Raw genomic sequence first — 13,582 nt, forward strand, 5'->3', positions numbered from 1 at the left:
AGGTTTGTCCTGATACAGAAGGAAGAAAGGAAGCTTCTGAAATCTGGAAAATCCTTCACTTTACCCCGTGCTCTTATTAGAAAAAGGTTTCTGTGTTTACAAGGGCAAGTGTATCAGACAGGATCCTAAAGATACATGGGATAGCCAAGCTGTTGACCAAGGAAAGGAATTAATATAGCATGAAGAGCCAACAATGCTTAATAAAAACTATTCTCTTGAAAAGGAGCAACAGATCCTTTTTGGAGACCCCTTCAGTTGCATGTCTGAAAAAAGTACTTAGCCAGCTTGATTATTGTTATCTTCTTTTCATATATGAGTAAAAAAATGCTCAGAAGTTATCTCCTGGCTCCAAATTATTCTGGGAGGTCCAGACACTTCATCTTGGGCTTAGGTGCCTACAGGTCATTTCAGAATATGAAGCATTTTTCAAGTACATTTTCTGACCAAATGCAGCAGTAGATGGTGAGAATGTAATGATGTGTGACAAGTTGACATCTTTCTGCAAATTTCAGAGTTTATTTCAGCTTCTGCTTGCATAGTGCAATAGTGAAATGAAATTATGACTTCAAAATGAGCAATCTATGTCCAGTCTTTTTTTCAATGATTGAATCTCCATGCCAGCTCTGTATACACCACTGGAATTAAGCCTAACACTGCTCTGTGGGCAGTCAGAAAGCCAAGTGAATGACAAATATGGAAGAAATGTCTATTCTATGTGATATTAGCTTGTCTGGAGCACAGATTTCTCAGAGCATTGAGTACTCTCAGGCTCATTCATATAAAAGGTTATTTACCTATTTCTCTCTATATTTCCTGAGAGATTCTACCCTGGATTTCATCTTTCCATTTGTGAGTCCCTGCTGACTACTCAGCCTCACTGTAATATCTTGACTATTAACTGGCTGCTAAGCAATAATATTTTTCCTGCATCCAAAGGAAGCCTGGCTGGGACAGTTTATATAGCTCTGGAAGAGATCAAGCTGGTAGATGGGGGCTGGTTTACAGAGAGATCAACAGCTATTACTGGCTTACAAAACTCCTGATGACACTGCAGAAACCTGAAAGACAGTGAAGCTATTTCTGACATGCTGGTGCACACCTAGTGAAATGAGTGCTTTTGTGTGCTGTGCACCTTTCAGGCTGCTCTCCTTGCTGGCAAGAGGTACCTCTTTTTGAGTGCTCCTGGGAATCAGTGTTTCTGTACATAGCAGAGTCATCACAACTTGAAAATGCTTCTAGATAGGCACATGAAAGATGGAGAAAATTCACTGTGCTGACTGCAGAGCTTCTAAGGTTAGCATGTTGGGGGATTTAGATTTAGACACAGGTCTAACTTATTTTTTCCATGTAACATACCACAAAATAAGGTAAGTGGTGTTAGACTTCCTTCTGTTTCCAAGGAGCATCCCCTTCCTGCTAACTCCACCACAAGTTTCTTGTTATCTGTACATAGCATAGCACGGAGCATTTGGAGGATGGTAGTTGTGTACAAGATGGGTTCCTGGCACACTGCTTGCTCCTTTTGCAAAACATGAATGTGATATTTCTACAACTTCCTTGGTACTTTGTGAGCAATGCTGTCACTTTAGTTACATTCCTGAAAATGCCACAGTTTCATTTTTGCATATTGGCACTTTATTTCAATTACAATATATAGCACAATTAACTGTGTGATGACATCTGCTTTACTCCTGACCAGCTGTTTTAATGATCATGATCTCACACTAATCAAGCTTGCAGATTTTTTTTTCCTGAAGTGTTCCTTTTGAAGCCCCCATCCAAAGCCATTGAAGGTTAATGGGACATTTTCAGTTGGTGTAAATGATACAGCTCCATTTACTTCAGCGAATGTTGACAGTTTGCATCAGATGATACCTCCTAATCTTTGCCTCAGAGAGCATTGTTCTTCCTATATATGACTAGTATTAGATTGCATACTTTATATTCATAGAGTACTTTGCTAAGTAGGTTAGTCTCCTCTGTGCTGCCTACTTGTCTCAGGAATAATGTTGTTTTATTCCATAATGACATAATGGTGCCACCTGCAGACCAGAGGCTTATACAAGTGGTTTCAGATAATGTGGTTCTCAAGAATAAAAGCAACACAGTAGTAGGAAGGATAACCATAATCAGCCCTTTATAGAAGTTACTGCCTTTTAAGAAGTGCTGCCTTATTTCTTTTACTGTAATAAGAATTTAAATTTCTCACTATTTTCCTTGAAAATTGAGTCAAGGAAACCAAAGTCTTTGCACTGGTGACTTGTCAGGGGCATCCAGTAAAGCTGGGAAACATTATTCTCTGCAGCTCTTTATGATACCAAGTGTGCTGGAACCTGCTAAAACATTTCATAGCAAATGTCAATCCCTGTGCTCACATCCCAAATAAGGAAAGCTTACTGTGATTTGAAAGAGAATATCTACTGACCAGTTAGAGTAACCACTTTATCCTGACTGAATATTCTTCTCTGTGTAGGGTCTCTTTTTTACCCGAAATGTGATTGTTGTTTAATAGCTAGCCTATTGATGCAGGCATGTGTTTTACTTAAGTGTACTTACTTCCTTTAATTATAGTGAGATAAATCACTCACATTAGGAGGAAATAGGGGCAATTACATTGAATTAAATGTTTGATTCTCCTTGTTCTTCCACTGGTAATTATTTTAATGATACCTTCATAATTCACCTAGCAGAATAATGAAAGAATGTCCACACCTATATCATTTTCTTGCACACAAAGGAAATTGCACATTAATCTGACAAAATGTTGACATTAGGGAATGAATTATCAGCTCAGTTTTAACCAGGCCTCTTTTTATTCACCTCCAATTATTGGTGGCATGATTTTGGTCATTTATGCAATCTAAGTACCTGATTGCATATTCAGAGAAGGCACTTAGATATCTGAGTACTTTAAGTCTAACCATTTACCTGGAGTATGTAGAGCTCAGTTATTGAAAGCCTGTTTTTAAAGTACTAGCAACACTCTTCACTGAAGTTCTTGTTTTTCCAAAACAAAGCATTTCTTTGCATTCTCCAAACACCAAAGCCTTCTGCCAAACCCCTCTGTAACAGGCATTGCTGCTTTTTTCCAAAATTGATTGCTAGTTTTACATGCAACAAAATACTCTAGGCTGAGAATCATACTATTTTTCTCCCATTCTGCTTTGCATTATTCCTTAGTCTGGGGTGTATTAGTGGGTGAGAGCAGGCACTCTGAAACATATGGAGTTTATTTTTACAGCAAGTTCACAGGCAATCAGACATTTTCTTTTATTTAATCTCATTTCTCTTGTACACCCTGGGAACTGATTTGAGTGCTGAGAAGGAAATAGAAAATGGTCAGATATGTACAAATGTCTTCATTTTCTTCTATGCTGTTATGCCATAAAAGTGGAAGTATTTTAAGTTGCTCCTCACAATTTAGTCATCTTCAATAACAAAAAGAAAAGGACTAGACCTAGATTTTCTTCAGTGGATGAGAGATGTCAGTGGAAGAATGAGCAGTGAAGATCTTAGCTATAAGTTGTTTTCCATGCAGTAATTGCAAAGTCTTGCAAGATAGCAAAGCTTCATCCAGTGTTGTTTGACAGCCATCTCTAGGGGTGAGCTGTTGCAAATCCTCAAGGGAATGTAGAAACATTGTGCCACAGTTCAGGGTAGGAAGCAGCAAATAACACTGTTCCAGCCTGAACTGCAGTGGTTGTTGAGATGGTAGAAATTTAATTACTTGTGCTGGAATCAGGCCAGCTCTCTTGTCCTTTGAAGAGGTATTTTGGCACATCTTGGATGCAGCAGCAGCAGAATCATTTGGAGTTGAAGCAGAAATCTTTTTGCAGCAAGCTTTGATCCCACCCCGAATCTAGAGAGTTGTCCCTGAAAAACTCACTCTGTAATCCTGTTACCTAAGAGTTTACTCAACACCAGAGCCAGCCACAGTCCAGCCCAGAGTCTCTGTCTTCACTGGTATCTTTTGCCATAATCTTGTCTCTTTGGGGTAGAGTGCAGGTATATCTCTGCCACCTCATTCATATGCACTGATGACAGCCATGTATAGATTTCTTAATTTGGCATTAATCTTTATTTGCTTGTTTTGAAGGAGGAAAGGTGGTTGGATATAGGATTATTTTTAGAACTGCTGATATCTGTTAGAAATGTGATAGTTCAATGGAAACAGAGAAATCAAAAAGACAAACTTGATACTAAACAACATTACCTTTTATTGTCACTGGAAAACTTGCCAAGAAACAGAATTTGAAAGAGTATTTCCTTCCTAAAATCTTAATATTGGGCTTCTTACCACTGATTCTGAGTACTTTGGGCTCTTAATTTTGAGTACATCAGAATTTTATTGATGCTATTTAGTCCCCAACTTCGAACCTTCACTTAGTCATCACAAATTGCTCACAAGTGAGAAACAGGATAAGCACAGAAATTCTTCAGAATAAATATGTCATTTCACAGAAATAATCATCTGTTAACAGATGATTGAGAAGAAGGAGAAAGACAATATTAATCAAATTACTGCTTTGCATTGCTCTTTGCATTAACACAGAATGATGATATGTTACATAGCTAGCAACAGGACAAGGGGTAATGGGATGAAGCTGGAACACAAAAAGTTCCACTTAAATATAAGAAAAAACTATTTCACTGTGAGGTGAGGGAGCCCTGGCACAGACTGCCCAGGGAGGGTGTGGAGGCTCCTTCCTTGGAGGTCTTCAAGACCTCCCTGGACATGATCCTGTGTGATCTGATCTAGGTGAAGCTGCTTCTGCAGGGTGGTTGAACTAGATGATCTGTAAAGGTCCCTTCCAACCCCTACCACTCTATGATTATAATATATATGTCTATTCCATAGTGTCTCATCTTCACCATAGGGGTAGAATAATGGCCTCAGTAGATGCTGTGGCAAAGGACTCAATTATCTTGTTAAGCTTAGGCTTTCAACTGATTTCTAGACTATTTCACCCACATGGAAATCTCAGTGGTTCTATTTTCTGCAGTGTATTTTCTGCCACAGTTTTTTTCTCTTCCTTCTATGCCTCTATCTTTACAAAATGTTCTTTCAGAAGAGACTCCTAGGTTCCACCCATGTGTATATGCCCATATCTTCAGGTTTGCCAGTCATCTAGGGTGACTGTGGTGCTGGGCACCTTGGGCTTCCAGTCTGTTCCTTCCTGATTTTCAAGAGGTGTTGGAAACGAGCCTGGTTGGCAAATGCAGGAGCTCCCTGTTTATGTGCCAATTTTCCCAGTGAGCTCACCCTGAAGTTTCTACCCTACCATACAGCATGTTTGCTTATACAAAGTGTCACATCCGTTGTTATGGAAGGAGGTAAACCCAAAAAGCATAAAGCAGTTACTGAGAAATCCTAATTATAGAGAACATTTATTAAACAATTGAATGGATACAAGAGGAATAAAAATAGGAGAGGAAGTCTGTACAGATTTAGACAGGCAGTTCATGTAATCTGTTAGTCTTATTGTTTACTCAGTGCAAGACCAAAAACCAAACAAAAATTAGGTTACTTGTATGTGCACAAAAACCCCAAAGGTCTAAGCAGTAACATAAAAAATATGGTATATGTCAACAGGGTTACTGTTTCAGTTTTAGCTTGTTCATAATTTTCCAAGAAACAGGAAAATAGCTGCTATTTAGCTGCTACATAATCCTTTTTGAAAGACACCATGTCATGATCTAACTTACTGGAAATATCCAGTGATACATTGCCACAGGAACTTGTGTCAGTGCAGGGTTCTAGATTCTTCATGAAGATACTTTCATTATCCATACAGGAAATAAATTCAATGCTAAATGCAATGTTAGAGATAAAATGAGATTCTGGCCAGAAAACCTGCTTAAAAGCAATAGTGAAAAAAGGCTGGAGGTTTTGTTTTTTAAGTACATCATCTGTGCACTAATCAAGAGATATGGAGAGTTCACCCTGGAGCAAGTGTGTCTGTGTGAAGGCACTAACTAAAGCTCAGAAGAAAAAAACCATCAGAAATAAGACCATTTACACCCATTTGCTATAACAAGTGCAAAGTATTCAGTAGAGCTTTCATGAGAATGGGTTTAAGAGGCCCCATGTGAGATAAGGAACTATGAACTTTATTCTTAGACTTTTACCTTTAAATTAAGCTTAAGTTTAACCTTGACCTCTTATGTTACTTGAGCCATTTCAGTTATACTGACTTATGTACTGTAGCTTTACTTAGTCTAGAAATCTAAATATTTCATCTCTTAATTTTCTGTCAGAATCATGGGTTTGAAGAGTGTGTGAATAAACACTTATAATTGCTCCATATGTTTAATTATTTTCTTGTCTGCTTTATACTAAAAACTTTCCATGTTTAAAACCTCTGTCAGTCTTTGTTTTGTGAATTACCCATAATTGGGGAAGGTTTACTTCCACTTATGTTTATCCTGTGGTATCATCCACTGAATAGATTGACTAGTTCAGGGCCATTAAACCCAGTGCTGTTTGCTGGGTCATCCTTTTGGAATGATATCCAAGGGATGTATAATTAACTCCCCCACTGATTGACAACAGAAAATACAGTGTAATCAGTCACTTTGTATAGTCATCGTTATTACAAGTGCTGTTTGGGGACAGATTCATGCTGCTTCAGTGGAGAAGGGCATTTTGTACTCTCTCTGACAGATATCATCATCTTCCTTTCCTGCTCAAGATATAAGGCAATGGTTGATTTTTATCTGCTAGCTTTCAGAGTGCAAGATAAAGCTACCTTGGGCTTTTTTTAGGAACTGAGAGTAGACAGTGGGAACAGGGTAGAATCCTGTTCTGTCTGAGAGCTTTTTGATCTGCACTCATGAATTATGATAAGTTTCACTGCCATGCCTGCAGCTTCTCCAATAGCTACGTCAGAGAGGCCTGCTGATGGGCAATACCTTTTTTTGGTATGCAGGGAATGAGATTGTATTGCAATTAATTGGTGTGCAGGGTTACTTAGATGAGCAGAAATTTCAGATACATGTAATGAGAGAAGGCACTACTGGGTCAGTACACTAGTTTATCACCTCTCACAAAAGGTTTAGACAGACAGATTGTAAACTAGAAAGAGGGATACTCAAGGAGAAAACTGAGACATTTTGGTAAATCTCACAGCAGGAGCCTTAGGGTAGTGTTTGCAGAAGTTGTTATGTTTTGCTACTGGTTTTGTGTTTATCATATCATATATGAAAATGCACATTATGTTATGGACTATTTAGGCCAAAAGCAGAAGCCAAAAATTGGAATCTCATTGATTGAGATAGAAAGTCACCATTTTATGTTTTAAACATGCACTAGCCTCTTCTCTCATTTGTTGGACAACTGAGGATGAACACAGAGTTGTCCCATTTCTCTGTTGCTAGGGGTGCTCTGGGAGAGAAAATGGGGAAAAAAATGTAATTAACATTCAGCTCTTTACTCTTAACATAAAGACAGTGTGGTTTCTAATAAATTCGTAGGCATGCATTACAACTGCAGTCCTCTATTTCAGACCAGTGTACCAATGAAAGTGTACGTTCATGCCCAGGCTGAACCTCATTTACTGAAATGCACAATTTTTCATGTCTATGCTAAGGATTTTGTTGCATAAACCTAACTGTGACTGCAAAGTAGAAGCTTATTTATGTTGTCACCATCAAAACCTACAGGGTCATTGAAAACCCAGTTATAAGTTGTTCTGCAAATGACATAACTTGTAGCATGTTTCTCTGTTTCAGAGGAACATTTTCTGGGATTCATTTGTCAGCACTGAACAGGATGAAAGACCTATGTTTGAGGTTCCTAGGCACCCCTATAATACAAATAAGTGTAATCAACAAGCCCTGGCTTTAAGTAATTGGTTTTGGAATGATCCTAATGGTTCTTACCAGCTGTGAGCTGTCAGGAGGACAGTCCAACTGTGGAGGCTTCCCGTCAGTGCTGAGCCATCGTTGATGTGCACAAATCCAATGGTGATGGAGAGAGACTGGCTTGGTGATGATGGTTCTGTAAATGGTCTCTGTTTTCATCTGGAAAAAAGTGAAATGGGCTCAGGCTGGTGTTACATCACAGCTGTCAATAAAATGTGACTCGCCCTGATGTTGAATCAGACCACCTGACAGGTTTTTTTTGGTAGAAAAATAAGAATTCACTTTTTCTTTTCTCTCCCAAGCAGATAATTTTAAAAGCAACCTTTCCATATGTTTAGATCCACAGGAGAATTCTTTTTCTTTGTGTTTTGACTGAGCCTTGGGTTCTGTACTTACTGCAATGTGTCAAAGGGGATGCTGAATCACCATTAACTTAGAGGAGGCTGTCAATGAATGTCTGTCTCAAGTCTCCTTCAGTAGGCACAGGATCTAGATTCAATACAACCCTGACAACTTTTTTCATATCAATTACAACCATCTATGTATGGAAGGCACAAAGATATTGATGAAATCCTGGCACTTGTTGGAGTTAATAGGAAAAGTCTCACTGCCTGTAATAAAGCCCAGATTTCACCTAATGCTTATGGAGTGAACTCAGCAGAACAGAAGATGCAGTTTTCAAAAAGAATGAGACTCTGTAGTCCAGAAGAAAACCTTGAAAGTTATGTCTAGATTGGCTTCATAGGGGCTGCACATAGGCTAACACTGTAGGGTGTGAGCTCTTTCTCCCCCATTAGTGCAGGGGTTTTTGAGTAGTTCCATTTGAAGAATTGAGTTAATCTTTCTGAGAAGAAAAAGTACAACTATTTTATCTACAGTGCTTTGAAGAAGTCATTACTTCAGCCAGTGAGAGCCTTGTAAGAAACATTGGTTCATTGCAACTGGTTCACTCTATTCTCAGGGGACCTCAACCTCAGGGGATACTGAAATGAGCCATAAAAAGTTCATTTGAACTTTCTGGAGAAGCACAGCTGGTGAAAAGAGAAAACTGTGATGACCAGCTTGGGTGGGAAAAAAACCCAACAAAGTGAAGAACTTTAACTAAAGCAGGAAAGACCAAATTTCTACACAGTTATTCTCCAGCACATAACCCAGGGGTGTGATGTGTATAATGTAGAATTTCACCTTGGAACATCATGACTACAGAAACAGGATAACAAAGTGGTTTAGCTTTTGTACTGAAGGTTTTGCCTCCATCTTATCACACCCAAGTGGGGAGAATAGGTAGGTAGTGGACAAAGGTCTTCTAATAAAAAGACCTTCTTTTGAAGTATTTCAGGTAGGGTACATATACTTCAGTAGGAAGTTTACTTCATTATGAAATAATAATAACACTGATGAGAACACAGACTGTTCCTGAAAAATTGCTTTGATGATCAAGTAGATTTTTTTTTTTTACTTTGTTTGGCTTTTCTGAGTCTATTTATTTATTTATGGTCTCACTGATCTTAGAGAATGAACCAAAGAAGAGTTTCTGTTTGAGCCCTTCTGCCCCCTCATACCACCTGCAGCTCAGAGCAATTCTAGAAGTAGAGCAGGTCACTGACACTTGCCTCAAGACTTCATTTCTTTGAGAAATAGCATCATATAAACCCTGTCTAAAAATTATTGTGGTGTTATTTTAGTTCAGAGTTGAATGGTAAGAACTTTATAAGTGACAGGGCTGTCATTTATTACACTGAAGTCCAAAAATGAGCATTCTTCTTTTTGACTAGCCACAGGATATCTTGTTTTACAGCTCTTCTGCTAACATAGAGTAGCTGGGCAGTGAACCAAGGATTTAGTCTTCTCTCCCACCCCACACAGGATCTTTTGGTTCCAAGTTAGTGAAGTGTTTTGTGTTAGGTAAACTCTATGCTGTCAGGAGGACTGTCCAACACTGTACATCTCCAACTAGATGGCAAGGTAGTGAAATGCATTTTTAATTGGACTTTCATCATAGGCAGAGATGGAGAAACTCAGGCTTGCAAGAATGGGAATTTTCTAGCTTTTACTGGCTTTATGCATGCTGTAATCTGCAGTGTCTGGCCAGCTGAGAGGAAACTTAAAGGGATTATTTTCAAGTACATTTCCATGGTCTGGCTGTAAGCTGCCTAAAGATGGGATTTAGTCGTGAGACTTGCTGCCAGTCTTTTAAAAACAAACCTTAGGATGTTTTTTGGGCTGGTACATACATGCATTGCAAGGTTAAGTTACAACTCTCATCACTACTCCTGCACAAAGGTACTGTATATAATAGTTCTCTAATTGTGACAGGTCAATGAGGTCAAATCACTTGAAGCATTTCCCCAAAGATATATAGGGGAAATAATCTCAGTAACTGAAGATACCCACATGTAAACTCAGAAAAATCAGCTTTTTCTTATGTTCTCCTTATGGTTAAAGCTGGCTAGGATGGTGAGCATGGGAAGAATTACTACAAGACCATTGTGCAAGTATTTTGCTCAGTGAAAACAATCTCACTTTCATATTTAGACTTGGAACATCACTCTCTTGTTTTGAGTTACATCACAGAAATGAGTCCTTTCCAACCCCTACCATTCTGTGATTCTGTAGTGCTTGAGTTTGATTCACATGATCTGGATCTGAGGTGGGAATTCTTTTTTTGCTGTTTAATTACCAAACAGAAAAACTGCCTCAGTCCATGGGAGACACTAGATAGAGAAATTGGTTTGTTTCTTATCTAGGCATTGCCACATCACAGAATATCAGCATTGGCTGGAGGTTAGTCCAGATTATGTTTTTGTTGCAATATAATTAAAATCACAAATTATGCAAGTGAGGTTTTTTGCACACACAGAGGTAGCAAGAGGAATGTAGCTGAAAGTCAGTCAGAAAAGGCTGTGCTGTTGTAGCTTCAATGCCAATGCAGTTTTTCATGCATGATGCTCAGAAGTTCCCTTTTCAATAAAAGTATTGTCAAAATCTGTGCTTAGTGCAAAAGCTGAAGAGAAACAAAACCAGAGAAAATTTCATCTGCATCCAAGGAAATCTTTCATTTTGTGGCATTTACAAGAAAAACTGAAGGAATGCAGCAGCAGATACCCAGAAGTTATCCTCTGAGCTAACTGGTTTAGCTCTATCAGGTATAGCATCATTCCTTGAGAGGGCCTGAAGCAGTGTTCCCTCTCCCTGCAGTCAGCAGGTGTTTTGGAGAGGGAGGAATGACCATGGAAGATGTTCTCCATCCTTCCAGTTAGCACTATTCCAACACACTGCAGCATTAGACAGAAGCTTTTACTCCCTGCATTTAAGCTTGTAACCAATAGGTAGGGAGCTGAATTATTTCACCAGTTATCTGAACACAGATTTACCAGTGTTTAAAATCAACTGTATGGAAAGCCTTCTGAAAATTAATGAGGCTTTTAATAGGCTTTTAATCATCTGCTTAAGCAACCTGCTAGAGTACAGACCCAAAGGTTTAAGGTTTGCCTAAAGATAAAGTGTGATTTACAGAGGATTTGATTTGAAAAGCACATTGGACCTTCTTGAAAAAGAAAAACCCCAACAACTTTCAGGTATTTCATAGGAAAATAATTCTTTGGTTATCACCTCTGGTCTTAGCACTTGATTCTGGATTCTTTGCAAAGGTCTTTCCCTGCTTATTTTATCTATCTGAATGGGCTTTTGGAAAGACTATAGTATATGTATGTTTCAGAAATACTTTTCATATCTAGCTTAAATACAGAATCATTGTTGCACACAATGTGGTTTTGAGAAAGTAACAAAGATTTTCTATAGCCAGACATAAAACTGAAAAAGGAAAAAGTTGTAGTTGGTGTACTTGCAGGGGCCCCACTCTCCCTTAGCTCTAATTGTGAAAATGGCATGGAGATAATACTATAATTGTTTGTCTTTGCCATCAAGCCAATATGAAGATTAAACTACCACCTGGCTTTCTGAAAGCTGAAGTTAGAAAACCTCTAGCTTCAAATTAAAAAAAACCAGTTAGATCCCAGTTGACTGGACAGTTTAAATGTAATTTAACTTTGCTCATCTCCAGTTAAAATTCTAAGCATAAATCAGTGATCAGAGCTTTTTCCTCTTCATAAGAGGGAACATCCTAACAGAATTCTTTCAAAGTACCTTTTCCTGGAGTTCTCTAATGACCTTGTGTCTCTTCTTGTACTTATGCTTCAATAGAGTTTAAAAGCAGAGCCTGAGAAGTTAATCAGGTTGGAAAAATCTCACAATTAAGGGTTCTTTTACTCTGTGTTTGTTTCATTTTTTGTAAACATCTTTTGAAAAGTCACCAGCATTACTAAAAATCAACTTTTTGCACATTTATGTTGATTTTGCTATGACATTTTGACAAATACTCTGTGTTATTTTTTGGGATCTTAAATCATTTTCACAATCAGTAAGAAAAAAAAGAAAAATAAGCCCTACTTTGTGAAATTCATTCTGTAATTAAATATTTAGAAAGTCATTTAAATCAAAATTGCTAATTTATATTAACAAAACATTTTGCAGAGAAGGAAAACGAAGCTGTTTCAAAGTCTGTGAAACAAAAACAGTTTCAGGGGCTTTTTGTAAATTAAATTATTGTTTCTTGGATTTTTTTTTTGTTATCAGCTCATCTAAAAATTGCATCTGATAATAAGCATTGAGTTATTATTAGGGAAGATTTCATCATAAAGACTCTCCAGAGCTGTTAGTGATGATTGTGTTTTGATTTGTTCCAGGCAGCATTGCCACGATCTGAACCAGAAACCCACTCTCATTTGATTACTGTTATATAAAATTTAGCCTATAAACAAACACAGGAACACTCCCTCCTTTCCTTCTGCTCTTCAGCCAGCCCCTCGCTGCTGCTCAAAAGGATTTCCATGTCTTAGAGCAAAATATTTCACTTTTTGAGCTCAAGATCTTCTTTTTGTCTGGAATCAATTGCAGGTGATAGGATGGAAAAGTAACACAGGGCTCAATAAATATTGTTTAAACAACCTAAATGATAAGGTGGATGGTGATATACTGCCTGGAAGAGTCCTGGCTATGAATTTAGTGAAAGCATCACCTGTGCTGCTGCTACAAAAGGCTCTGGGTACTTAACAGCATAGTAAATTCAGGTAACTGGCTTAGATGTAGAGATCAAATATCTTCATATCTGTGCTTTAAGTCAGTGGATGTCACAAGTATTTGTGTGGAAGAGGCTATTTATTTATGGCTGTGGAGAGTGGTTGTTAGGTGATGAACATTCATTAAGGCTGACTTTGTGAGAGACCCCTCCTGTAGTGAGTGATTTTAGACAATCTTTCTCTTGAAACTTTTTTTGTCTGCTTGCACTCACTGAAAGAATTCAGTCATTTTGCCCATGTTTCAAGCTTTCTATAGAGTCTTTCCCCCTAGTCTCAAAGCAAGTTTCTAAACCACTGGTTTGGTGGCCCAGGGAGAAGGGATTGGCCACATACCACGCCAGCTTTGACTGCATTATTCAGGCTGATTACTAAGTGTAGCTGGTGGACACAGAATGTATCAATACGATGCTCTTCTAGAAATACTTAACACACAAGATCCAGCTGAGAACCAGTGATTTCAGTTCCCTTCTGGATGAACTCAAAGTGCCAACTTCAAGTGGCTTGAGGACTCTGAGGAGCAAACTTGGTCAAGACTTTTTATTGAAATTACTTTCTAAATATGGCCTTGGTCTTGAGTGAGC

At 38.3% G+C, this 13,582-nt stretch overlaps 1 protein-coding gene across 2 annotated transcripts in view; it reads left to right on the forward strand.

The window, feature by feature from the left end:
• Window positions 1-13,582, forward strand: part of CPNE4 (copine 4) — a 215,450-nt gene that overhangs the window by 150,523 nt on the left and 51,345 nt on the right. The gene's annotated exons all lie outside the window — the stretch shown is intronic.

Source organism: Colius striatus, chromosome 5 (assembly GCF_028858725.1).
Source record: "Colius striatus isolate bColStr4 chromosome 5, bColStr4.1.hap1, whole genome shotgun sequence".
In the NCBI taxonomy this organism is placed as follows: domain Eukaryota; kingdom Metazoa; phylum Chordata; class Aves; order Coliiformes; family Coliidae; genus Colius; species Colius striatus.